Below are 26,902 nucleotides of genomic sequence, written 5' to 3'. Positions count from 1 at the left end.
GGGAAGTGTCCAGTCACAGTGGGTCCCCAGGTGTAGGACAGGGGCCTGGAGCAGCTTGGGTCTCCCAGGGCCCCCACCCACCCACCACCTGCCCGTGGCAGCACTGTCTGTGGCAGCAACTGTTGTTTCACACGTGCATACATGACTGAGTACTGTGTGTGACACTTGCGGTGGTCTATGTGGTGTCGTGCGTGTACTCTTGTGACCAGCTTGCTTCCCGCAGTTCCTGGCGGGGGGAGGACAGCCCTCCCTGGGGTCAGACCTGTGTGGGGCCGTCTCCAAGCTATGAGCATCTGCCCACGTGTGCCCTGGGACTGAACGTGCTTGTACATGCACAGAGAGGTGCAAGCTGTCCAGGAAGAGCATGACACGTGAAGACTGGCCCACATCCTCTGTGCTTCCACCTCCCCCGTTCTGTGTGTGTGTGGCAACCTCACCGCACTCACCTGATGTTCCCTCACCAGGGTCAGAAAATGCCTGCGAGGCCTCCTGAGACTGGGGGACCGGCTCCAGGGTGAGACTGACAACACTCCTGTTGGGGTCCTCCTCCTCCTCATCCTGCAGCTGCTGCTCCTCTGGGTTGTCCTCATCCACCTTCTGGCAGTGCTGGATGGGTGTCTGCAACCCGGACTCAACAAGAACCCGTGCAGAGAAGGGTTCCCCATCCCCCAGGATTCTGTCCAGCTCCTGGAAGTACGTGCAATGCTGAGGCACTTCCCCAGAGGTGGAGCTGTGCTCATGGGCCCTGGCATAGCCCTGCCTCAGTTCTTTCACCTTGGCCCACACTTGGTCCAAAGTTCTGGGGTGATGGCCTTTCTTTGCCAGCCCCTCAGCCATGTGGCCATAGATGTCTGGATTCCTGCATCAGGAATGCAGAGCCTGCAGGGATTCCTCCTCTCCCCAAAGTTCCAGTAGCGTCAGGACCTCCGGCCCCGATCGGGCTGGAGCTCACCTCTTTGTGCCCCTGGATGAGTCTTGGGATGGGTCCTTGAAAGGACCTTGGGGGTCTTGGGCTTGTGCCATGCTTCCTTTGCAGAAACGCAGGGAGAGTCATGTGGACAGTGGCTTGCTCTGGCTGCTTTCCTGCCACAATGGCTGCCCAGGGTGCCTGTGCCTTTAAGACATGGCTACAGACAGGAACAATAGAAGTTTTTCCTGCAGATGAAGTGTTCACCAGGGCTTTTCCCTGGAGGCCTGTTGTTTTGAGACCCCCTTCCTCCCTTCCCCCCCCCCCACATCCACACATGCCTTTTTTCAACAGATCTCTGTCGAAAAAGGCATTCTTCCTTGTAAAATGAGGTTTACCGCTGTCGACAAAACTGCAGCGTTCTTTCGATTTACTTGTGAAAGAATGCAGTCTAGACGCAGGTGAAGTTTTTTTGAAAAAAGGCTACTTTTTCCTAAAAAAACCCTGTAGTCTAGACACACCCTCAGAGCTGCAGACAGACGCAACGGTTAGGGTTGAGTGAAAGCTTTACAAAGAGCAGGAAAGTGAAAGCTTTATCCAGAGAAAACATAAGCAAGCCCCTTGAATATGTATGTACTGTATGTGTAGTGTTAACGTCTGTGCTTCACTATCCAGTACATGCAAACTTACCAAAAGCACTGTGCACTGCAGACAGCCGCATTGGCTCCACGGATGCTCTATGGCAGGAGTCTCACACTCACAGCCTACAGGCCACCTGTGGCCTGAGCAGTTCCACAATGTGAGTCCCTGTGCTCCTCGGGGGGATGTACTCTGCCTCCACATCCAGCCTTCGTTCCACCCCAACTCCACCCTCTCCCCCCCATTGCACCCACTGTGGCGGCGGGAGCTGCAGGGAAGCAGAGCAACACAGCAGCCTCTTTTCTGCACCACCAGCATCTCTGCTTCACTGCGTCAGCAAGAAGCAGAGTGGCCCAGCCCCGGCTGGCTTGGGAGATGGCAGCAGAGCAGAGGGAGCTACTGCACAGCTCCACTTCCCCTGGCTCCTGGTGAGTGTGGGGGGGGGGGGCCCGACCCCTGCTGCCGGCTCCAGCCTACCCAGGGTCCTCTAGGCTAACCTGAATATAAGAGACCTCCGTGCCTCCCGAAGTGGTGAATCATCCTATGAATGGGATAACTCTGCACACAGTGGCACAGAGCTAGCAGCCAGAACCCACCCAGAGAGGAGGGGGGCTTAAATTGCCTGGGGTGGCAAGTGGGGCGGGAGGAGTAACATGCTGAGACACACACTCCAGAGCCCTGCTAGAGTGGGGGGCCCATGAGGATTTGAGGACTGTCACTAGCCCTAAGCTAAATTGAGTATGAGATCCCTACACTATGGCATTTGTGGGGAGAAAATCTCTCCCCTGTCAGGCCTCACATAAATGCCTTACACTAAGTCAGCTACTCAGGTTTGGCGCCAGGGGAAGGATTTAGTGCCTAATAAATAATCCAATTGGCAGGGAAAATAAGACTTTGCTGCAGCTCCAAGGGGCTGAGCCTACCAGAATATCAGAAAAAAGTTGACTACACATTTTCAAGACACATTTTACCATCCTAGTTTAAGTGCAACTTCTGATGTTAAATCATATTACAAAGACTAAATAATCCATTGGGATAAGTGGGATTCCAATGCATACCATATCAATTAATTATAAATGGTTTTCCTTAATCTAGGAAAGTTCCCACTGATCTTGAGGCCATTCTTGCAAGCCATCCATGCATAGAGCTCTGAGTCAGCTCAAGGTAAGTCCTACTGGATTCAGTTTCATTAGATTTGCAAATAATTTGACAATGGAAAGTATTTTTTAAACAGCGCCCTTTCTATACCGAGTGAAGTTAATTTCTGCTATAAGCAACTAAGCTGCATTCCAAAACATATTACTAACTTCCAAGGGCATTATCATGACTATTAATCTGATACTGTTGCATTCCTGTGATTTTAATTTATGCAACATACAAAAGAAGCCTACAGTGAAATTAAAAAGGTTGGTTTCGGCCCTGGTATTCCTACAGGTGATTTATAATTTTATAAGAGGGGGGGAAGCAAGTGCTAGATTTTTCAAAGCATCTGCCAAGTTTGACATGCAATTTTTGCATGCACAACCGAGAATTTCTGTGTGTAAATCAATTGTTCTGGACTCATATCCAATTGTATATACATACATATGCACTCATATTGTGTGCGTGCAGTCTCACAGTCTCAGAGGTTGTTCTTGCACAAGTCATCATATGTTGTGGAATCGCCATCACTGGAGATATTTAAGAACAGGTTAGACAAACATCTATCAGGGATGATCTAGATCAGGGCTACTCAATTTTGGAAGCCCCAGGGGCCACTATGATACACTCAGCACATGCAAGGGCCACAACTTAAGTGTGGTTGCATGTACATGCAAATAGTTTCTTTCACACAATGCCCCAGTGCTCCCGGCATCTCCTCCCTGGGGGGCTAGAAACGCTGACACCCTGCACCTGTCTGTTCCAGCCAGCCCTGTCCTCTTGCGTCACCAGAGCTGGGACAACTGTTGACACCATAGGGACTTTAGGGTGTTTAGCATTTTGCAGGATCAGGGCCCAGATTACAGAGACAATATCATTCAGCTACAACAGAGCCTAGATCCATGACAGAGCTTCCTAAAAGAATATAAATAATAATTAATAATGCTTTGGATAATCACCTGAGAAGCTAGAGATGGTGCCATTTCTTAACTATGCATGAAGGCTAAACATATATGTGACTTATTGATTTCAGAATCCTGTACAGATGGGATTCGAAAGAGGAGACGGTGGCCACTTAGGGTACATGTACGCAGCAGGACTAAACTCGAAATAAGCTACACAACTTGAGCTACACTAGTTGTGTGGCTTAAGTCGAAAAAACTTATTTTGACTTTTGGCACTAGCTACACAACAGTTATTTTGAAATAGAGCACTCTTCCCCCGACTTCCCTTACTCCTCATACAATGAGGGTTACAGGAGTCAGAGTAAGAAGCCCGTTATTTTGAATTTATTTTGAAATAATGGACTTGTTGTATAGACGCACACTATGTTATTCCAAAATAACACTGCTATGTAGACACAGCCTTAGAGCACATGGAGCAGGAGGGAGTTTGAACACAAGTACAAAGCAGTATGCAAAAAGGCATGAAGACTGGCAGTAGGAGGAAGATACAAAGAGAACAGCATTCAGTAGAGTAGAGCAGAAGCAGCATTAGAGAAGTAGAAAGAAATGAGAGCAGAGATGTAGGTAGGGACACCCATTCTATTCTGAATCACTTAGCAGGGGTGTAGGAGGACTGGACCAACCTTAATACCCTGTCACTGCCTGCAGAGAAGAACTGCAACTTCACCTGATTAAACCGGACTTGCTAATTGTTATTCCCTTCCTCTTTCACCATTCAGCTCTTGCATGAGGTATGGGGAGGGAGCAGGCAGCTGACCAGAGTGGGCTACACTGCAGCTGCAGAAGCACAAGTGCCCACCTAAGTCACAAGAGGTGTGAGAGACATATCGAAATGATGGCAGTGACCACACACTTAAAGCACCTGAAGGCAGGAACTATGTACTGAGCATACTAATGATGACCAATAATTCCATTAATTGTTATTAATTAGAGGGCTGTGCCCCCTAAACACTAAGCTCACCAACCCCCCTCTCGCAGCAGGTAGGCAACCCCAGCTCTCCCCCCTGGCCATCAGGGAGGACTCAGCTGTGGCTGCGTCAGCCCAGATCCCTTCTCCCACCCCACCGCCAGCCCGGGTTCCTTCTCCCTTTCCCTGCCACCCCAGGTCCCTTCACCCCAGGTCCTTTCTTCCTCCCCACCAGCTTGAGTCCCTTCTCCTTCCTCCCCCCACCCCCGGCAACAAGCCAGGGTCCCGTCTCTCCTCCCTTCCCCCCCGCAAGCCAGGGACCCGTCTCCCTACTGCCAGCCTGAGCCCTTTCTCTTCCCCCCAAACCCTAACACCTCCTCTCCCGGCTGCAGTGCGTGCCAGGTCCAGCTCTAACCCCAGCAACAGGGGAGGTGGAGGGGTGCCTGCCCACCCTGCGTGGGGCGCAGTGAGGCGCAGGTAGTGCCGTATGCATGTGGTGCTCCGGGGCACTGCAGCCTGTTAAGGTGGGGAAAGCAGCAGCTACTATCCCAACCTCTGCCCCTGTGTGGTCCTGCCTGCACTGCTCACTGCCCCAGCCCTGCACGCAGAGACCAGGGAAGCCCGTCTGCCTGCTGGGAGCAGAAGGAAAGGAGCAGACATGTTGGTGCAGCGGCTCCCCTGGGCAGCTTGGGAATGCTCTGGAAGGCGCAGTAAGTGCAGTCACTGGGGAGGGAATAAGAGTCCATGGGAAAAGACGGACTCTGGGCTGTTGGGCACACTGCTCCGGCACCCCAAGAGTCTGGCAGTGGGGGAGCCCCCAAAAGCCTGCTACTGGCACATAATCCCGGTTGGGAGCCCCATTGCTAGCGCCCGTCACCAAGATGCTGTCCAGAGCACCACACCCTCCCCCCAACCCCTGGGCTGTACTGGCTGCGATGTGGGGTCTGACTGCTACTGTGCCATGTTTCTTGCCATTGTGGGGTAGGGGTGGAGGAAGGGGAGTAGAGGCTTGGTTTAAAATAGCAATTCCAAGTGGTAAGGGGAAGCAACAAGGTCGTGCTTGAGCTGAGAGATGGGGGGAGGGGGCAAAGAGAGGGAGGAGGCAGGCGGGACGCAGAGTGACATGGTGACATCACTGTGTCGTCCCGCAAGAAAAACTTTTAATATATAGAGAGATTATGACCTCTCTCCCTTGACAGTTGACTGTACTAGTATTTTTTATTTAGAGGGTGACTGTGCTAGGGGTGAGCAACCAAGGAGAAACAGATGGAAAGACAGCCCTAGAAGAACAGATTTTCAGCTGAGGAGGGGAAGATACAATGGCATTGATTCTATTAGCAAAGGTGGTGTAACTAAGGGAGCCACAGCAGAATAAATGGAAGGGGAAAAAAGAAATGAAAAGCAATGTTTCCTCTAATCTTTTCCATCCATGTACAGAATAAATTTGTATGTGCACTGAGGCATGTGCAAATGTGCACCACCAATAGAAAAACAAAACCTAACAGTGAACACTCTGATAATCAACTGGGCAACATTTAAATTTCTCCTGAGAGGCTGTACAAGCGCACAATTTACAAGGAACACAGAAGGTAGGTAAAGGCTGGGCTGAGTATAGGGAATAGACAATGAGATGGATCATGGAAGTAGGGACCATTTCTGCTATATTGTTTGCATTACAACTCTTACTAAATGCACCCTAGTCCCCCTACTGTAGAGACCCCACCCCCAGTGTTCAATTTGTGCTGGGGCTTGTCAGGGCTGATTCCTGGGACCTCTAGGCCTGGCCATTTATTGCCCTGGCACCTGTGGGCTTATGGCATCCATTACGAAAGTAAAATAGTTGCTTGAGCCCTGGCACCTAATTGTTAGTTGCTCTTTCATTACAAATTAAGCACTTCCCCACCCCCACCCCAACCCAACCCCTCCCACACAAATACATATACAAAGTGCAACACAGATACAGACTTCTCCCATTGTTCCTCAATTCTGCTGAAATGTCTTGTAAGAGATACAGAGAATGGACAATAGATACCATTGTTTTGGTCCAGGTTTCTGAGTGAGTATTCTCCCTTCAACCTCCACCTCTCTATGACATGGATATCAAGCATTCATTTCTAATTTGAGATTATAAAGGTCAAGTTTCAACCATTCAGACCATGTTTTTCTTCACAAATTCCCCCTCCCTTGCTGTCACTCTTCAATAATGCCACTACCCTGTCTTAACTGCTAAACTTGCAATGAAACACTTCAGTTACATCATCCCCTCTACCTCCTAACCAGGCAATAGCTTCTCCTATGCTTCCAGCTATCATGAGTAAGAAATACCCTCCATTTTAACAGCATCCTAGTAATCAGTTATTATCAATACTGTACAGCCTGACAGTTCCTAGGCATGTTAAAAGCCATTGCCATGGTAACCTCGCCCACAGAATGATCTACTTTCCAGTAAAGTTTTACGTTCTACAAAAGTCCCTCATTTTTGCTTCTGGGCAGGATCCTCTGAGGCAGTCTGGTCCTTCAACTCTCACTCACTTCAGTTAGAGAAAACTGAGCAATGTGGGAGGGAACTACAAGCGACCCTCTAAAATAGGGCCATCGGGCTGTTGATCAACATTTTTTAAATACAGAAGTTTTACGACAGAAAACTACAACGTACCATATATCAATCTGTCAATGTCAAATTTAGCACTCAGTAACACTTCACATCTTCAAAATGCACCTTTTACACACATTAGCTAATCCATCTCCCTCGCACCCATAAAAATTAGACACACAATTTTCAAAACTTGAAGTAAAGACTCCTGAAGCCACAGCCTGGCATCTCCATAACAAAGACCTGATTTTTCAAATGTCCTCAGTCCCAGTGGGATTTGTGTCTGTTCAAGCATCCTAAACCCAAGCCCCTTGCATTTAGGTGCCTAAATAGATATATATTTATGAGCCTATTGAAAATTGTTGGACTAATCAATAAAATGTTATCCTTCCCATTTTACAGATGAGAAAATAAGAGTTAAACTTCACAGAACAATGGAATACTATATTTGTAGCTACTGAATTGTTTGTACAGGTTGGACCTCCCTGGTCTGGCACCCGCAGGACCTGACTGGTCCCAGATGAGGGATTTTGCCAGATCGGGGAGGTCATTTTTGGAATCCTGCCACCAGCCCGGCCGCTGGCCTCCCAGCCATCTCTTCACCACCTGCTGGCCCCGCTGCCCTGCCAACCTGCTGGGCAGCCATCACTGCTGTGGCTCCGCTGGGCAGCCCAGCACTGGGGCTCCAGGCAGCTGTGCACACAGGGTTCCCTGGGCAGCTCCATGCACCAGGGCTTCCTGAGCAGCCACATGCACTGTGCTGGGGGTCCGTGAGCAGTCCTGTGCATCGCGGCTCCTTGGGCAGCCACTCGTGCACTGTGCGCCAGAGCTCCCAGCCCTGCCAGGCAGCCACATGCCAGGTCTCCCAACCCCACTAGGCAGCCCCACTGTCACGTGCTGAGCGGCCCCACCATCAACTCCCTGAGGGCAGTCTACTGCCCTGCCAACCCCACAGGGATCCATACTGCTGGCCCTCCACCAGGACTCTTTGGTCCTGCAGCATCTATGCCGGCCCATGGATGTTGCCAGAACAGAGAATCCCCGTTAAGTGAGTTCCAACCCGTAGTAGCAGCTGTAGCATTTGCTCATCTTTATGTGCTGTTTATTGTACATGAAGCAGAATGAGAGCAAATGCTGTGTTTTTAAAATTACTTTGTATGTTGCATCTCAAAGTGCTGCCCTGATGTGGAACAGAACAGTTTGGATCAGAAGGACTGAGGCTTCTCTTATAAATGTATTTGATACTACAAGCAAAATAAAATTTTAAAAATTATATTAAGGTTGTAAAGTCAGGAGTTCAAAAGTTACAGGGAGTTCAAATTAAGATTGCCCATTGCAAATTTAATTCAGCCCCACTGAACATATGCATTATGATATAGTCTTTAATTACATGATCAGACACTATTTTTCCACAAGACCCCTTGTTTCATTCAGTGCATAGGAAAGCCAGTGATTAACGAATGAATCAAGACTATAGGGTGAATGAGGCTTCAGCCTAGGAGAAAGAGGAGGATCAATTTTGTCTGTGTCCTACCCCAAGTGATTGCTTCAGGAGGCACAGTGGGGCTGGGGAATACCAGTGAACATATTCAGAGATTTTAGAAGCAAGCCTCTAGTGTATTCTACTGTGTGTAAAAATGGTGATTTCCTTGGTTTATAATTTGGCCATATCTGGATTTTCACAAGGGAAGCACAAAGTAATACACTGATCCCAGAACTGCATCCCTGCCAGATTTCAAGTTCTTTATCTGACCTCTGGAGGGCCAAGAGTTCTTTAAAAAAAAAAAAGAGGGGGTGGGAGAGGTGTCTCAAAAATGAGTCAACAGATATTTTAAACCAGGCTGCTCCTTGGGGAAAAAATGCCTTCTTTCTACTGAAACTCCCTCCAAAATTCAATCTAAGGCAGAATGATCAAGCATAGAAAATTCTAGCCTCAACGGCTGAAGCCTGGCAAAGTTATAATCAGTTGAAATCAGAGGATTATAATGGAGAGTATGAGGCAACCTTAATAATAGGGTCACTCATAACTAGCACCCTCTATAGTAAAAATATGCCTGGGAGATGATCTGCGGCACTGTGATTAAACCTGGAACTGTAGCCAAATGTGAGGGAGAAGCGTGAGCTACTATTTCAATGTTGTCATAGAAACCAGGCACCAAAGCTCCAAAAGCATCTTGTACAAGCCAACCTAACTGACAATTCTGTTGGAGCTCTAGAAGAGGGTGTGTGCTCCAACTCAGGAAGAAATTTGTGTGGGAATAAACCTCTGGAAGCAGGCAAAGAGCCCTAGAGGGTGCTATAAAAAGGAGTTTATAAAAGCCCCTATGAAAGGAGAGAGAATACAAATACTCCTGTTATGCCAGCCAAAGGGGCAGGCCACATTAGGTAGCCTCTCTGCACAGTGATCAATAGCTGTCTTAGCTATTCCTGAAAGGCACTTTATGATGTGGTATATAAGGAAGACCACTACAGAGTGGGTTGTGAGACTGTCATGCTATTTTAGTTTTACATAAAGATCAGTAGGAGTTTATTTAGGACTTACTTTTCAGAGACTTTTCTGTATATAACGTGCTTGCTTCTGTGACAAATGCACACTGCATTCACTTTCACACAGAATGAAATTCATAAGGTCATTTAAGTCCCACATTCACCAAGACCCAGCTAGTCCCTTGATTAGAGATGTTAAATTTTGATTTATCGACAGATGGAGTAGTCAATAGAATTTCCATTGACTACTCAATTACTTGATAAAAGGTGGGGTGGGGCACTTGCTATCCCTGCTGTGCCTCTGCCTTTTAAATGCAGTTAAGAGCACCACACTGCTCTTACTGCATTTAAAAGGCAGAAGAGCAGCTGGGACTCAAGCAGACCCTGCTCGCCTGGGGTTCCGCCTCGTGGGGCTCTTGCTACATTTCAAAGGGAGAGGCACAGCAGTCAGCCCCGTGTGAGGGGTCCCTGCTTGCGCCATTTCCCCCGTGTGCCTCTACTTCCCCTGACCTGCCCCCCCCCCCCCGTGGAGACGGTACTGGAGGAACCAGTTTTTAAGTCGGCTCCCTCCAGCTCCTGCTCCACACACCCCTCACTGCCTTTCTGATAGAGGCAGCTAGAGGTGCAGGGAGAGCGACTAGTCGAGTCACTATTCAACTACCCAATAAGCCTATGCTTATCAGATAGTCGACTAATTGCTTGCGTCCCTACTCTTCGTTACACGTGTTCATCATGTGAATTTCCTTCTGCTGTGAAGTTCACCCACTAACACAGGGTCAGTGGAAGGCTCCCAGTGCAACTGAACTGCTGCTGTTTCACCCAACAGAAGAGCAGCTGATGGCAAAGCAAAAGTGCATCGGGACCCAGCACACCCTATGAAAGTAGAGTTGGACTCTGTGGTGGCCAGTGTAGAAGGAAAGTTAGGGTCAAGGTTAGTGTGTTTGAAATTATGCAAATCCAGGTTCACAAATCACTACCAAGAAAGGGTGTCAAGGATGTGAGGCTGCCCTATTCCCTGACACAAACTGAGAACTGATTCCACCCACCTAGCCCCCATGCAGTTTCTCTGTCATTTTCTTGTAATCACTCTACAAACCACTGTAATGGCAGATTCTCTGTAACTTGAAATCTTTAAACCATGATTTGAGGACTTGAGTAACTCAGCAAGAGGTCTATTACACAAGTGGAGAGGTGAGATTCTATGGTCCCTTCTGGCTTTAAAAGTCTATGAGTCTAAGACTCAAATAATCACAATGTACCTCTGATGAATTTCAATCCAGTCCTGGAGATCTCATTGGGTTTAACATCATCTTACTGATACTTACAAACTAAAATGCCCTGTGTCAATGATTTGATGTCATTGAGGCTTTACACCTTTCCCAATGCCTTCATGCCAAGGGTCAGATTTATTGGTGACCAACGGCCCTTTATGGAATTCTCCTGACACATGGGCCATCCCTAACAGATGACGAGTCAGTGTAGTGACCTATGAGCAGTGGCACAAAAGCCCAGGGTGCAGAAGCATGTAAAAAATGTTCCTAGCATCACAGGCACCGAGTCCACAGGTGCTCCAGGGAAAAAAAAAAATGAGTGAGTGTTCGGGGCCCACCAGCAGCCAGCTTCCCCTCATCCACACTCTGCCCGCTGGTAGCCCCATTGACCAACTCCTCCCTCTCTCTCCCAGTGCCTCTCACAATCCGCTGTTTCATGGCAAGCAGGAGGCTCTTAGACAAATGCTCAGGAGAGGGAGGGGGAAGAGGTGCGGGGAGCTGGAGTTGGGGCTTGGGAGAAGTGCCCAGGTGTGGGCGGGGCCTGGAATGCTCTATTACAGTGTTTCCCAATTTTATTTGGCCACAGAACCCTTTAAAAAAAGACACCGCCGGGGAAAACTTGTCAACCAAAAAAAAAAGGGGGGGGGGGGAGAGAATGTGAAGCAAAAAGGAGGAAAAAAAAAGCCAGCACACCCCTAAGACCGTGCTGGTCAGCAGCCCTTGAAAATGGTGGCCCCGGGCGATCATCTGTCTCGCCCGCCCCTAATACTGGCTCTGGGGGACGGGAGTGATTGGGTTCTCACGGAACTCTTACTTTCACTTCGCGGAACTTGGGAAACACTGCTCTATTACCTTCACTGGCATTCAGACAGCTAAATGACTGTTTTTAAACCAAGCTCAAATCTTATTTGTTATGCTCCGCTCTGATTTAATAAGAGTTAATGTATCAGTTTATTTATAAAACTCATTAAAGTCCCTCTGTGAGAAAGTTTCTACAGAACAGCCCTACTTATATAGTAATCAGTAAACTCTGAGGGGGTAAAGAGACTATGAGATAATTGGTCCACTGAGTTTTCCCTTCCTCTGCAGTTTCTTATTATTAAATATCAGTAAGCAAAGCCCAAATGAACGCCACACTCAGGAGCACTGAAATGATTTTACCCCTGGTGTTATGTATGCTCATACTGCACAAGTTTGGGGGGAAATTCCAGAGAGAATTACAGGATTTCCAGACATAGAGGGGATGACTCAGCAGGCTAAGCATGTGTGTGAAATAAGTAGTTCCTGTGTAATGCAAATTCAAATTCCACTAGGATTAGCTCCGCCCCACATTTTTAGGAGGTAGATGAATTTGATGCAGTTTGTGAAACAATTGCATGCAGAGCGGTCTCTCCTATTTAATCCTAAATACTGAGATTCGGGCTACTCTAGAAAATCATTGAACAAACATCCCATGGTACGTTCTAAATCACAAGTTTTATTCCAGTGTCATTGGCTAAAAATCCCCCTTCTTATCCTTCCCATTTTACAGTTTTTTACTTCTACCCCAAGGCTCGCTGTATTTCATTTATGCAGTATATCAGGGATGGGGAACCTAGGGCCCGTGGGCCGGATCTGGCCTTCGCATCCAGCTCACAAGGCTCAGGGTTCCCCTCCCCCTGGCAGGGCAAGGAAGCACTCTCACCTACAGGCTCCACCCCAAATCACATCCAATGGGAGCAGCAGGGGGCCATGCATGCAAACACAGGGTGATGCAGTCGCAGTGCCACCTGTGCTCCCCGCTGGAGCTGCATCAAGTAAGCATCCCAATCCCCTGCACCATCCAACCCTCCCAGATTCCACCATCCCGCTCCTAGGCTTGGAGGAGATTGGTCAGTAATCACCTCCTGCTGTCCTTCTTCCTCCCCTCTACCCAGTTGGACAGTAGACAGAAACAGAGAAGGGTTATTATGTTCTTATGTTTGTCTCTGTTTTCTATCCCTATTGTGTATTAAGCATACATTTTGAACAGCTTTTAAAGTATCACTTCCTGAAAGGGACAGTAGATTTCAGACATCAGCCCACATAATTCCCAAGACGGAGGTATCAGCTCAGAGAGGATCAGAGGCACAGTGTGAGCTCCAGATATATGTTAAAAAAAAAGTTGCAAGAATTGTAAAATGTTGATGTAACATGATTTGTTATAGGGGCTGTCTCCCAGGAACTCTTGGCTTGAAAAATCTCCATTGGGACCACTAGCTCTATGCCAGCTTTCCATCTGTTACAATCATTTTCAAGTCAATCCAACTAAGCATGTGGATTTTAGAGCATTTAAAGATATTAGCTGTTCAATAGCAAGACGGAGTTAAGGCTGAGTCTAAGACACGTCTTGCATAAAATAAATCCCAGTCCTAAAACTGGTAAGTTCATTACCCCAATTTTTAAATTCACAGTTGATTCTCCTCCTTCTAATACTTTCTGTCCATTACCCAATCATTGCAGTAGTCATTTATATGAACATATCAAGCCTGCCCAATCACAAATCAAATAAGCCATAAGTGCAGTTTTGCCAGTATAATGGCATGTACACTAGATGCTATTCATGGCACAGCTATATGGGTCAGGGATTACACTGCCATACCCCTGATCAACAGAGCAATGCAAACAAAAGTTTATAGTGTATTCCTGACACTAATATATAAATGGCACAAAGATAACAATGGAGGTAAGTTCATAGCCAAATCTAACAGATTCATTTTTTTAAAAAGCAATACTAAACTAACATCCTCCTTGGAAAAACTTAAACAACAAATTGTCTAGCAGCACCTTAAAGACTAACAAAACATGTAGATGGTATCATAAGCTTTTGTGGGCAAAACCCACTTCCTCCTCTTTGGAGATGTTCAATTAATAGATACAGGGAGAAATTGTAAAATTAAAAGAGTGTCCTTGATAGGTGGCAGTGCAGAAATGCAGCCCTCGGAACAAAATACAATACCCATAACAGTGCAGAGTGCTGCTGCTATTTCCTTTAACAGGCTGCAGCATGTGCTCCCAGTACATGGAGACAGCTCTTCTGTCAATGAGGAGGAGAACCACTGCCTCACCCTCAGCTCACCATTCCTCCTCTGCCCCCTCCCCCCCCCTCGCCCACACACCCACCCCAGGGACACTCGCTACTTTATGTTGCCAGACTAGAGTCACAGTTCAAGGAAGTTTACAGGTTTATTCAACATGTAGTTGAATATAAACAGGGCTTGCTGTATTTGTATGCTGTTTACACCTTGCTAGACTACCACATAGTAAACTTACTTATATAACTGGATAAATATAAAACATCAAGTAGGTAAAATATCATTACTTGATTGATGAATAGAAGGCAATAATTAATTGTAAGCCCTCAGAATGGCTAGCACATAACAAGAGGAATTCAAATGCAATTAGACTCTACAGTTTAAAAAGTGTATGCACAACTAAGAGCAAAGACAAAGAGCAAAATAAATTGCAAGGACTGAGGAATGAGAAAGTAAAAGTGAAATTCTAAATCTTTATAGTCTAGACCCTGGGAAAAAAGAAAGAAGAACATAGTTTGCAATCATGGGAACAGGAAAATGAAGACTTAGTCCCCAACTCAGAAAAAAGCAGGAGGAAGAAGCTAAGGCAAATATATATTAGGTTAGATATAGTTAAAGAAAGTTTTTAACAGTAAGAGCAGCAGCAGCAGCAGCAAGGGTTATCGAGAAGCTGTCAAGACACCAACAGTGCAGATATTCAAGAACATGTGGGAATAATTCACTGAGTAGTCCTTCACAATCAATAAGTCAGTGAAAAGTTTTAATCCAGATCTATGGTCCATGACTCCAATTCCTGAAGACACTCTTGTTAATCAGAGCTGGTCAGCAAACCAAATTAGTTCCATGAAAATCAGCTTCCAGAAACATTTTTTGTCCTGAATCAGAATGAAAAACCAAAACTAGAAAATTTTCACAGAACTGAAATTCTGCAATATTTCATTTCAGAAACACAGTGTTTCCAGAACTAAGTTTTCTCCTGGGGATCAGGCTGGCTGCAGAGAGCTGGGACCCTGGAAACCAGGGTTGTTGCTGACCGAAATCTTATCTCCTTCATTGTTGCCCACAAACGAACAGCAGACATGAAACTGAAAGGAATCACATTGATATCAGTCTAATGCAGGAGTGGGTAAAAGGGTCTCCGCAGGCTGGATCCAGCCCACCAAGTGAGTTGATCTGGCCTGCGGAGGCCCTGCCACTCTCCCCACCCCAAAGCCAATCAAGGTCTGGGGGGATGGGGAGGAAACGCAAAGTCTCCTCCCGCCCTGCCCCTGCCAGGAGCATGTGGCACTTAGAAGCACAGGACAGGGGCAGAACAGGAGGAGACTTTGCGCACTCCCCCGCCCCCAAGCCCAGATCGGTCTGGAGGCGGGGGGGAATGAGGGGGAATACGTGAAGTCTCCTCCCACCCTGCAAGGGGTATGGCGCTTCTAAGCACCCCATGCTCCTTGCAAGACTGGGGCAGGGTAGGAGGAGACTTTGCACGTTCCCCCCACCACCAGGCCAATCAGAGCTTGGGGGCAAGGGGAGCATGTGAAGTCTCCTCCTACCCTACAAGGGGCTTAGCACTTAAAGTGAACACCAGCCATTAACTCAGCAGGGTGCTCCCTTGCAGGATGGGGGCAGGGAGTAAGAGCCTTCATGTGCTCCCCCTCCACAGGCCCTGATTGACTTGGGAGCACTAGGGGGGGAGAACAGAAAGTCTCCTCCCACTGCTGGGGCATGGGTACCTAGAGGGAACCACCAGTGTTCTGAACAGCTGGCGGTTCTCTGGGGGAGGGAGGGGGGGGAGAAGCAAAGACTTTGTGCACTCCCCCACCTCCAGACCAATCAGGGTCTGTGGGTGGGGAAGCACGGAAGCGTCCTTTAAAAATTTCTGAAGTAGACCCCTGTCAAAAATTATTGCCCACCCCAGTCTAAGTTGCTAGGGCTTCCACAGCTCCAGGGTAGCCAGCCTGCCAGGCTACCAAGGACCCAAAAAAGCTCTTGGGTACAAGACAAATCACCTCATGGGCTGCAGACACTGAGAACAGAAAGTCCTAGCTCCTAAGTTCCAAGGCTCCTAGTTCAACAGATTGCTGAGCAGCTGGGCAGGCAAGTTTATTGGAAACCAGGCAGATTTCTGAGTCAAACTTGTCTGGGAGGTGGGGGGGCAGGCTTCTGATTCACAGAAATTGAACCATATCCACAAAATGTGTAAATGTCAATGAATTAGCAAATTGCTATAAAAATGCCTTCCTGAATTTTTCCAACCAGCTTAGTTATTAATCTCACAGATCACTAACTGCTAGATGCAAAATTGACAATTGAGTACAGGCAGTCCCTGGGTTACGTACATGATAGGGACTGTAGGTTTGTTCTTAAGGTGAATTTGTATGCAAGTCGGAACTGGTACATATTGTAGGGGAAACTCTAGCCAAACATTTCTCCAGAGCTCAGTTTTATTCTCCCACACCTCACCTCCCTCAGTCCTTTATTCTCAAGCTGAGGTGTCTGCTGAGAAAAGCCGCTCCGCATCTCCCTGGTCTGCTGGGGGGGGCGGCGCTAGCTTCGCGTCTCCCTGGTCTGCTGGGGGGAAGCAGCTAGTGCGGGGTTGCCTCACCCCGTTTGTAAGTAGGGATCCGATGTATTTAAACACTAATCAGATTGTGACTAATATTGCCCCTATTTTTCATGTTATGTAATAAACAGTGAACTGGAAGTTATATACAATACCACACAATTATTTTTAGCCTAGAGCTATTTTTCCTAAATTAAACTTAAATGACAGAAAAGAGATTTCACCAAACTTAGGGATTCGGTTCATTTTTTCTGAGAGCATCTCTTGATACTATATTAACTTATGTCAGAAAGAGTGTCCACATCATCTATGTTTTACCCCTTTTATCGGCGCTACACTTTTAGGGTATGTCTACACAGCAATTAAACATCTCGGCTGTGTCTACACTGGCCACTTATTCCGGAAAATCAGCCGCTTTCCCGGAATAACTTGCCAGCTGTCTACACTGGCCCCTTGAATTTCCGGAAAAGCACTGACGATCTACTGTAAAATCATCAGTGCTTTTCTGGAAAAACTATGCTGCTCCCGTTCGGGCAAAAGTCCTTTTCCGGAAAACTGTTCCGGAAAAGGGCCAGGGTAGACAGCACAGATTTCTTTTCCGCAAAAAAGCCCCGATCGCGAAAATGACGATTGGGGCTTTTTTGCGAAAAAGCGCGTCTACATTGGCACGGACGCTTTTCCGGAAAAGCATCCTGCCAATGTAGACGCGCTTTTTCCGGAAATACTTATAACGGAAAACTGTTCCGTTTTAAGCATTTCCGGAAAAAGGTGCCAGTGTAGACATAGCCTTCTGGTTAGCCCAGGCTCAGGCTGTGGAGTTGTAAAATTGTGGTGTAGTCCCAGAGTCAGGCTCCAACACAAGCTCAAATGTCTACACTGACATTTTACAGCTCCATGAGCCTGAGTTAGCGGGCACAGATTAGCTGTGGGTGTTTGAGCGCTGTTTTGATATATCCTTATTGCCTACTAGATCTCATTTGCTGCATTTCTCTTTGATCCAAGAACACATTGTATATATGTAACAATATGTTCAGTTGTTCTGGTCAGGAAACTAATGAATTTAATTTCAAAGGAACTCTTTGAAAGACTTCTACTAATTTCCAAACACACTCCATTTTATTAACATCAAGTTCTATTTATATCTATACTGCATTAAATGCCAGGGCATCTGAGCCCCTATTTGTCATACATTACAAACAGATAATTAATCTAGTCATCTAGTTTTCTTTATATCTTTTTACTTGGGTCAGAGAAGACCGAATACTATGATTCCCCCAACTCAGAGCAAAAGAAGGGGGGAGGACAGAGTGAAAAATTGGGACAGAGGAATAGGTGCCTATAGAAGAAAAAGTGCCAAATATAGTGATTGTCCCTATAAAATTGGGAGAAGGAAAAGCCAGGAGAAGAATCAAAGACAACTAGCTCCTAGATCCTTCTACGGGGCCACTCTGATATGTGAGAATCATTAGATTTGACTCCATGACTTTATCCCAGTATGCTCCCTATGCTGAGGAAGGAAGGTATTGGCTTACATGCCACTACTGTGGCCATATGCCACCGGATGATTCCCCAAAGAAAAGAAATCCAAGAGAGGTTAGAAATGCCTGATTTAGGTCTGTTTCATCCCACTGAGGCAGCACAAGGCAGCCCGGAGAGAGTTAAGGATCTGGCCCAGAGTTGTCAAAATAATGTTTTTCTGAAATTATTGATAAAATGCACAACTGAGTAGAATACATATGCAAAATAGTTACCCAGGTCTCAAACCATCAAACAAAAGGTGATCCACTTCTTTACTGTGTGATGATGTCAGCTTGACAAAAAGATGTAAGTTGACAAAAAGATTACTATATAACTGAACAAAGATTAGTGAATCTCCTGTGTGACTTGTCACAAAGCAGATTAAAAAGGTCAGACAATTTTTAAATTGATGAACTCTAGAACAAAAATTCCATTATTACCCCCATCTCCCAAACTTCCCTTGCAACTGACAGAGAAAAAAAAACCATATATTTGCAATCATGCTTGAATGATATTTGGCAAGTAAAGAGAACTAGCTAAAGAATAAGAAGTGAAAGATTCTCCATGCATTCAACTAAGAAGTAACTCACAGGCCCTTCCTGGCTTAATCGCTTTTACTCCCACTCAGATGGCACAGGAGGTTAGCAATGACAAAATATCACTGATTGGGAAAAGTCACAAGGGAACCCGATCAAATTCACAACTCCAGCTTCCCCTCGCCTCCTACCCAAAAGAGGAAAACACCACGGGTCACAGCTGTCACTGTGGTCATTCTTAGCCTTGGCACGTGGGTTGGAGCTGATGCATTGTCTAGACGTGTTTCTGTATTCTGATGTCGAGAAAGCAGCTGTATACACGTGGGCTCGCCATTACCTCTGCTTAGAGGCAATGTCGGGCCACGCAGGCTAGCTCCCTCGCCCAAGCAAGTAGCTCGCCCTGAGCTCACTTTTGTTGTCATTGCATCAGCCCCCCGGCGCAAGCCTGGAGCGGCCGTCACGCGCATCACTGCGAGGCGGGGGAAACTAGCCGCAGAGCAGCCCGGCAAGAATGAGAACTGAGAGGAGGCTCGTTCCAAGCAGCCAGAAGCACCATGTAAGGCAAGCCGGGAAGCAGCCGCTCCAGGACAGATCTGGCCGGCTGGCTCTGGATGTGGCAGCGAGCTCCGGGGAGGCCTCGTGGTAGGTGCGCTGGGGAGAAGGAAGCGCTAAGTCCCACCTCCCGAGGGGATCCCCCGGCACTGACCGAGTCAATGAAGGTGGCGCTCATTCCCTCTGGCAATAGTATAAATATTGCATCATGCACTACTCCGCGCTGCAAAATGGATTCCCAGCCGGGCGAGCGGGAATTAAAGCAGCCCCCTCCCCAGGCTATGCCAACGGGCGGGCAGGCAGGCCGGGACCCCCGCGGGCTCGCATGGGCACATCACCCGGGAGAGAGCCGCGTGGAGCGTCGCCATTGCGCCTCCGAAATAGCTCCCGCCCGCGCGGCAAGCTTGGCAGGCGGCCCGCCGCGGAGCAGGGAAGGGGCAGCGCATCCCACTCACCCAGCCTCTGCCTGGCGGGAAGGGCGGCTGCGGCAGCAGATGGGCCCGGCTGGAGAGCGGTGCGGGGCCGGGGGGAGAGCGGCGCGGGGCTCGCCCAGGAGGCGCCGATGCAGGTGCTGTGTGTAAGGCACCCGGGCTAGTTTCCGGCTGTTCAGCGCGCCGCCAGCCCGCTCTGCTTGCAGGGCTCCTCCCCTCGCTGCATGAAGAGGAAAGGGCCGGTGCCGCCACCGAAACAGAATGCGTGACTTTGGGTGCACTGAGCATGCGCACCCGAACTGAGCAAACTCCGTGTCCCTCGCTGTAGCCGCTGCCCTCTCTCTGCCCTCACTGCCCCCTCAGATTGGCTTCCTCCTCTTCGGAGGCGTTTACAATGATGAAGGGGGGCAAATTGTGTCTGGTTCTGATCATGGGGCAGAAATTTACCGGCTGGAGGCATCGATCTTCTTTTTGTAGCTGCAGAAGAGGGGCGAAATTTGAAAAATCAGGGGGGTGGGGGGTGGTAGCCTTGGTTAAGCCGGGGCTGGGGGACACTGCCAGACCCTGTGCACGGACAAAACCCCCGTTTAGGGAGGGGGAGAGGTGGGAACAGTCACCCAGCGGGACAAGCCACCTGATGTCCTTGTAAATATCGGTTTTCCAGGGGCAAAGTCTTTTTTTTCTTTATTTTCCCTGGAGGCTGCCTGTCAGCCCCCGAGCAGGGGGCTGGCTCCTGGGCTTGAGTTCTTAAAGGCACAGGCCTCCCAATTCCTAGACGGTCAATGCTTAGACACCACCGTTCCTCTGTAGGTGTACAAGTGTGAAATAGTCTACATACAGTTCCTGTCTCAAACTCTGCCTCTCACTTTTTTAGTATTTAATAGTTTTCTCTTTGTTTCTCTGTCTATCAGAAGTCACTGCATCTCCTTGCTCTTGTGTACTATGCTATGCTAAAGTCCCTCCCATCCACACCCTCTCCTGTACTGCAATCCCCTGACCCATGGCAGATCCCGCACCTGTCCCCCAAACTCCCCCTAGCAAGCACCTCTCATGCACCCAAACTCCATCCCAGATCTTCATCACTAAACATGGGCAAGTATCGGAGGGGTAGCCGTGTTAGTCTGAATATGAAGAATCGTTGAGGAGTCCTGTGGCACTATCTTCAGTTCGTCTATAAGGTGCCACAGGACTCCTCGCCAACATGGCCAAGTAAAATTTTAGCGATTTCTCCCGTAGTCAATGGGGACATGGGTCAGAGAGCTCAGAGCAGGGGGCTCCAACGTTTTGAAAGTGCAATCCAATATGTACCTTATATATAAATACCCTTTTCCCGCTTCCTTCTTACCCCTTCTCCAAGTCCCAGATCCTGCACCCTCTATCCTTCCTCTCTTGCCCATCCTCAGTCTCTTTCATCAGCCTGGGACAGACGGTTGGGTGCGCATGCTCTGGTCTTTGCTTAAGGGATCTGGAGTGTGAGAAGGGCTCTGATCAGCTCTTGGAGCATGCATTTACTGTGGTGTTCTAGGTGCAGGCTTTGGCAGGATATTTGGATGCATGGGTGCTCAGAGCAATGATAAAGGCTTGGATACAGGACTGGGTTCATGCCAGGGGTAGGAGTTAGTGATGTATGCTCCATTTTGTCACTGCTGGTGACTCCTAGATGGTGGTGGAGTGTGCCTAAGGCAGGCTCACCCATGGCCTTGCCCTGAAACACTACCTAAAGCTGCAAGAAAACTCCATCCCTGTCCTGTGTTGAAAGGATACAGAATGGTATATGTTGAACCCTGACATCAGCACCCCTCTTTTTCCTCCCCTGCCGTGCACACAAAGCAGCAGACTCCCAGGCGTGGTATCAGCTGCAAGGCAAAGTGCAGGACATCCACAGCAGTGGGGGGAGGGGCATGTAAGTGCTGGCACTTGATATCCTCTTGCCCACACCAGTCAGGATCACCTGACAGAGGATACAAGATCTACCAGTATATCCCTATCTACTGGTTGGTGACCACTGCCTCATAGCGACTGTCTGTCCAGGGTCAATGTGTCATATCATAAGAACATAAGAACGGCCGTACTGGGTCAGACCAAAGGTCCATCTAGCCCAGTATCCTGTCTACCGACAGTGGCCAGCACCAGGTGTCACAGAGAGGGTGGACCAAAGACAATGATCAAGCGATTTGTCTCCTGCCATCCCTCTCCAGCCTCTGACAAACCAAGGCCAAGGACACCATTTTATCCCCTGGCTAATAGCCTTTTATGGACCTAACCTCCATGAATTTATCCAGCTTCTCTTTAAACTCTATTATAGTACTAGCCTTCACAGCCTCCTCTGGCAAGGAGTTCCACAGGTTGACAACACGCTGTGTGCAGAAGAACTTCCTTTTATTGGTTTTAAACCTGCTACCCATTAATTTCATTTGGTGTCCTCTAGTTCTTCTATTATGGGAACTAATAAATAACTTTTCTTTATCAGCCCTCTCCACACCACTCATGATTTTATATACCTCTATCATATCCCCCCTCAGTCTCCTCTTTTTCTAAACTGAAAAGTCCCAGTCTCTTTAGCCTCTCCTCATATGGGACCCGTTCCAAACCCCTAATCATTTTAGTTGCCCTTTTCTGAACCCTTTCCAAGGCCAAAATATCTTTTTTGAGGTGAGGAGACCACATCTGTACACACTATTCAAGATGTGGGCGTACCATAGTTTTATACAGGGGCAGTAAGATATTCTGGGACTTATTTTCTATCCCTTTCCTAATAATTCCTAGCATCCTATTTGCCTTTTTGACCGCCGCTGCACTCTGTGTGGAAGTTTTCAGAGAACTGTCCACGATAACTCCAAGATCTCTTGCCTGATTTGTCGTAGCCAAATTAGCCCCCATCATACTGTACGTATAGTTGGGGTTATTTTTCCCGATGTACATTACTTTACACTTATCCACATTAAATTTCATTTGCCATTTTGTTGCCCAATCACTCAGTTTGGTGAGATCTTCTTGGAGTCCCTCACAGTCTGCTTCTGACTTGACTATCCTAAACAGTTTGGTATCATCTGCAAACTTTACTACCTCACTGCTTACCCCTTTCTCCAGATCATTTATGAATAAGTTGGAAAGGATTGGTCCCAGGACTGACCCTTGGGATACACCACTAGTTACCCCTCTCCAATCTGAAAATTTACCATTTGTTCCTACCCTTGTTTCCTGTCTTTTAACCAGTTCTCAATCCAAGAAAGGACCTTCCCTCTTATCCCATGGCCATGTAATTTACACAAGTATACTATAATCCAAGTATACTATATCTACTGGATCCCCCTTGTCCGCATGTTTGTTAACCCCTTCAAAGAACTCCAATAGATTAGTAAGACAGGATTTCCCTTTACAGAAACCATGTTGACTTTTGTCCAACAAATTATGTTCTTCTACATGCTTCACAATTTTATTCTTTACTATTGTTTCAACTAATTTGCCCGGTACTGAAGTTAGACTTACCGGTCTGTAATTGCCAGGATTGCCTCTAGAGCCCTTTTTAAATACAGGCAGTCCCCGACTTACGTGGATCCGACTTACGTCGGATCCCTAGATACGAACGGGGTGAGGCAACTCCCGCACATGCGCAGCAGCATTCCCGGGGCTCGCTCACCTGGGTCCTAGGATCCTCCTCCTCCTCGGGCCGGCTCCGACTGGGGTCCCACAGAGCTGTCGGGCAGAGGAAAAGTGCCTCCCCACGCCTGCTGCCCCCCCCCCCCCGCCAGCAACAGGCTGCCCCCTCCCCTGAGCAACAGGCTGCCGAACAGACAAAAGCAGCCTCTCTGCCCCTCCTCCCCTCTATACATGCCGGGCTCCCGGAGCGCAGCGTCCCCGGGGCTCGCTCACCTGGGTCCTAGAATCCACCTCCTCCTTCTCTTCGGCCTGCTCCAACTGGCCTCTGCCTGCAGCAGCTGGCCACAGGGACAGGGATCCCGCAGAGCTGCCGGGCAGAGGAAAAGTGCCTCCCCACGCCCGCTGCCCCCCCCCCCGCGGCCTCGCATCCTGCACGCCTCCCCCCTCCCCCCCTGCCAGCAACAGGCTGCCCCCTCCCCTGAGCAACAGGCTGCCGAACAGCAGACAAAAGCAGCCTCTCCGCCCCTCCTCCCCCTATACATGCTGGGCTCCCTGGGCAAACAAAGACTCCACCAAAACAAACAAAGTGCTGGCCTCATTGTGTTAGCAAAAAAAGGACCCTCCTCCTAGAACCCTGGGTGGTGTGTGGAAATAAAGCTATTAGCTCAAAGCATGGTGCAGAGCTGTTTGGTATTTGATGAGTTACTCCTTTAGTCCTGAGTTTGTCACAGGGACAGAAATAGATGTGAAATCTTCTGAACAGGGGAACAGACAGCAAAACAAACATTAAAGGGGAGTTAACCTTTCCCTATGCTATCCAAAACTAAAAAAAATGTTTGGCTAGAGTTTCCCCTACAATATGTACCAGTTCCGACTTACATACAAATTCAACTTAAGAACAAACCTACAGTCCCTATCTTGTACGTAACCCGGGGACTGCCTGTATTGGTGTCACGTTGGCTACCTTCCAGTCATTAGGTACGGAAGCCGATTTAAAGGATAGGTTACAAACCACAGATCATAGCTCAGCAATTTCCCATTTAAGTTCTTTTAGAACCCTTGGATGAATGCCATCCGGTCCCGGAGATTTGTTAACATTAAGTTTTTCTATTTGTTCCAAAACCTCCTCTAATGACACTTCAATCCGGGACAGTTCCTCCGATTCATCACCCACAAAGGACGGTGCAGATTCAGGAATCTCCCCAATGTCCTCAGCGGTGAAGACTGAAGCAAAGAAATCATTTAGTTTCTCCGCAATGGCTTTATCGTCCTTGATTGCTCCTTTTATAGCTCGATCATCTAGGGGACCCACAGGCTTTTTAGCAGGCTTCCTGCTTCTAATGTACTTAAAAAACATTTTGTTATTTCTTTTTGAGTTTTTGGCTAGCTGTTCCTCAAAATCTTTTTTTGCTTTTCTTATTACATGTTTACACTTGATTTGACAGTGTTTATGTTCCTTTCTATTTAGCTCACTAGGATTGGACTTCCACTTCTTAAAAGATACCTTTTTGTCCCTCACTGCTTCTTTTACATGGTGGTTAAGCCACGGTGACTCTTTTTTAGGTATCTTGCTATGTTTTTTAATTTGGAGTATACATTTAAGTTGGGCCTCTATTATGGTGTCTTTAAAAAGTTTCCATGCAGCTTTCAGGGATTTGGCTCTAGTCTCTGTGCCTTTTAATTTCTGTTTAACTAACCTCCTCATTTTTGTGTAATTCCCCTTTTTGAAATTAAATGCCAGGGTGCTGGACTGCTGAGGTGTTCTTCCCACCACAGGAATGTTGAATGTTATTATATTATGGTCACTATTCCAAAGCGGTCCTCTAACGGTTATATCCTGGACCTGATCCTGCACTCCACTCAGGACTAAATCGAGAATTGCCTCTCCCCTTGTGGGTTCCTGCACTAGCTGCTCCAAGAAGCAGTCATTTAAGCCATTGAGAAATTTTATCTCCGCTTCTCTTCCTGAGGTGACATGTATCCAGTCAATATGGGGGTAATTAAAATCCCCCATTATTATAGAGTGCTCTATTTTGGTAGCCTCTCTAATCTCCCTCAGCATTTCTATGCCAGTATCGCTGTCCTGGTCAGGTGGTCAGTAATATATCCCTACTGCTAATTTCTTATTATTATATCACCACAGGTACAGCCCTGCTCCACCCAGCCTCGTACAAGGGCACTGCTTACAAACTGACATACAGTAGCCCTCCTGGCACTGAGCTGATGCCATCATGCTTCTTCTTATTGTGGGCAGGCCCATGCCGCACTGTGCTACCCTGCCTAGCACCCTTCTAGCCCCCTAGACCCAATGCCACAGCACCCAGAGACCCCCACAAATTACTATGCCTATTGCCCTCCCACAGACCGCTATGCCCTGTGCCCCCCCATAATCCCCCGTCAATATTCATTAACTGTTCAGTTCCCCCCATATTCCCACCAGCACAACTGCAGTGCTCCTCAGACCCCCCACGCTTCACAGTGCACTGACACCCATAGATCTATCTCCCCCACTGCACATCCCCCCTTCACTTCCCACCACCTCACCAGTCCACTGTCCACAATACCAAGCCTTGATAACAGGCGAGGGTCCAGACCCATCTGTGTTACTGTGCCTGCTGCCACAGTGCCATTGTATTTCCCTTAATAAAACTCAGTTGTGGTGTTTGGCTTGGCTATTTCACAACACCAACAGAAAGTGGAGGGTTGAATCTGAAATCATTGCCTTGATACTGAAAAACGGTTAGAGTCCAATCGTCTAGGCTATCCACATTAACAGGGTGGTCAGGCTAATCAGGGAGCAAGGATGCCCTTAGTTTCCTGTCCTCTGTGTGTGCTTGATTACCCTTGTTCAGACACATTTGGCCCCAGCTTAGCATAGAGCTAGTCTTGCCAGATGTTTTCACCAATACTGCGCACACTTCCCATTACGTCACAATGGACATTCCATCGTCCTGATCACATGCTGAAGACAGTGCTATTGAATCAATAATACTTTATAAATTGTTTTCGAAAATAGAAAGTTAAAATAATGGACTGACTGCCTGTCTGTTCAAAACTGTACACCTGGGAACCCTACATAGAGCATTTCTCAGAGCTGAGCTGTGGATCTGAGCCGGGCCAGAGACACAGGTGCCACAAAATCAGCACAGGAAGCATAGAATAATAGGACTGGAAGGGACCTCGAGAGGTCATCGAGTCCAGCCCCCCGCCCTCAAGGCAGGACCAAGCTCCGTCTACACCATCCCTGACAGATGTCTATCTAACCTGTTCTTAAATATCTCCAGAGAGGGAGATTCCACCACCTCCCTTGGCAATTTATTCCAATATTTGACCACCCTGACAGTTAGGAATTTTTTCCTAATGTCCAATCTAAACCTCCCCTGCTGCACTTTAAGCCCATTACTCCTTGTCCTGTCCTCAGAAACCAAGAGGAACAAATTTTCTCCTTCCTCCTTGTGACACCCTTTTAGATATTTGAAAACCGCTATCATGTCCCCCCTTAATCTTCTTTTTTCCAAACTAAACAAGCCCAGTTCATGAAGCCTGGATTCATAGGTCATGTTCTCTAGGCCTTTAATCATTCTTGTCGCTCTTCTCTGTACCCTTTCCAATTTCTCCACATCTTTCTTGAAATGTGGCGCCCAGAACTGGACACAGTACTCCAGCTGAGGCCTAACTAGTGCAGAGTAGAGCGGCAGAATGACTTCACGAGTTTTGCTTACAACACACCTGTTGATACAACCTAG

The 26,902-nt window shown here is 47.7% G+C and overlaps 1 protein-coding gene across 1 annotated transcript in view; it reads right to left on the bottom strand.

Annotated features, from left to right (window-relative positions):
• The window catches only part of SLC7A1 (solute carrier family 7 member 1), a 73,372-nt gene extending 53,732 nt beyond the window's left edge, over positions 1–19,640 (bottom strand). Inside the window, exon 1 of the mRNA XM_075919211.1 lies at positions 19,581–19,640. The gene's annotated coding sequence lies outside the window, so the exon portion shown is untranslated. The remainder of the gene's footprint in view (positions 1–19,580) is intronic.
• Between the last annotated feature and the right edge of the window lie 7,262 nt (positions 19,641–26,902).

Source organism: Pelodiscus sinensis, chromosome 1 (genome assembly GCF_049634645.1).
Source record: "Pelodiscus sinensis isolate JC-2024 chromosome 1, ASM4963464v1, whole genome shotgun sequence".
Classification (NCBI taxonomy): Eukaryota; Metazoa; Chordata; order Testudines; family Trionychidae; genus Pelodiscus; species Pelodiscus sinensis.
This window is presented reverse-complemented; position numbering and strand designations above follow the sequence as displayed.